The sequence below is a fragment of the Zingiber officinale genome, chromosome 6A (genome assembly GCF_018446385.1).
Source record: "Zingiber officinale cultivar Zhangliang chromosome 6A, Zo_v1.1, whole genome shotgun sequence".
In the NCBI taxonomy this organism is placed as follows: Eukaryota; Viridiplantae; Streptophyta; class Magnoliopsida; order Zingiberales; family Zingiberaceae; genus Zingiber; species Zingiber officinale.
In genome coordinates this window covers 68,642,144-68,643,056 of record NC_055997.1, presented here as the reverse complement: position 1 = coordinate 68,643,056, position 913 = coordinate 68,642,144, and the positions used below count along the sequence as shown (strand labels likewise).

The 913-nt window shown below is 38.6% G+C and overlaps 1 non-coding gene across 1 annotated transcript; it reads left to right on the top strand.

Moving 5' to 3' along the window:
* The first annotated feature begins 424 nt into the window (after nucleotides 1–424).
* On the top strand, nucleotides 425–530 carry LOC121998960. Its single transcript, XR_006116738.1, has one exon. It is a non-coding gene; the product is annotated as a small nucleolar RNA R71 (small nucleolar RNA).
* The last annotated feature ends 383 nt before the right edge of the window (nucleotides 531–913 follow it).

Sequence of the window (913 nt, the reverse complement as noted above, 5' to 3'; positions counted from 1 at the left end):
ACTCATGATTGCATCACATTGTTCCAGTTGATTGATTTGTGCAGTGATAGCTCCCAATGGACATGAGTCATTTGAGTGCTCTGAACTCCCACATACTTCACAAGATGTACTAATAGCATTGACCATATTAGCACTAGTCCCCATATTCTCAAATTTCTTTGTAAGAGCGTCCAATTTTACAGACAAAAGAGTGACTGCATCTACATCAAACTTCCCTGATGCTTTAATTGTTGGGTTTACAGAAGAATAGTTGCCACTTCTTTCATTTGCCCATTGATGATGATTTTGTGCTACACTGTCAATAATTTCTTCAGCTTCATCTAAACTTTTATTCATAAGTGCCCCTCCAGCAGCTGAATCAAGGGACACTTTGGTATGATAGTTGATACCATTATAAAAAGTGTGCAACACTAACCATCTTTCCAACCCATGATGTGGGCATTGTCTGAGCATACTATTATATCTATCCCATGCTTCAAAAAGAGACTCTGAGTCAGTTTGCTTGAAGCTTGCAATTAAATTCCTCATATGAGCTGTTTTGCTTGGTGGATAGAATTTATCAAGAAACTGTTGCTCACACTACTCCCAAGTGGTGATGCTATTAGGGGCCAAAGAATTCAGCCATTGCTTTGCCCTATCTCTTAAAGAAAACCCAAACAATAATAATCTAACTGCTTCTGAAGGAACTCCATTCATTTTCATGGTACCACATATTTCATAAAAGACCTCTAAGTGTTGATTGGGGTCTTCATGAGGTCCTCCACCAAATTGGTTCTGTTGTACCATAGATATAATTGCGGGTTTGATCTCAAAGTTATTAGCTTCCACTGAAGGTCTTGAAATACTAGATCGAAAACCTCTTGCATAAGGTGCTGCATAATCCTTGAGTGGTCTATTCGCCATGTTCAAATGT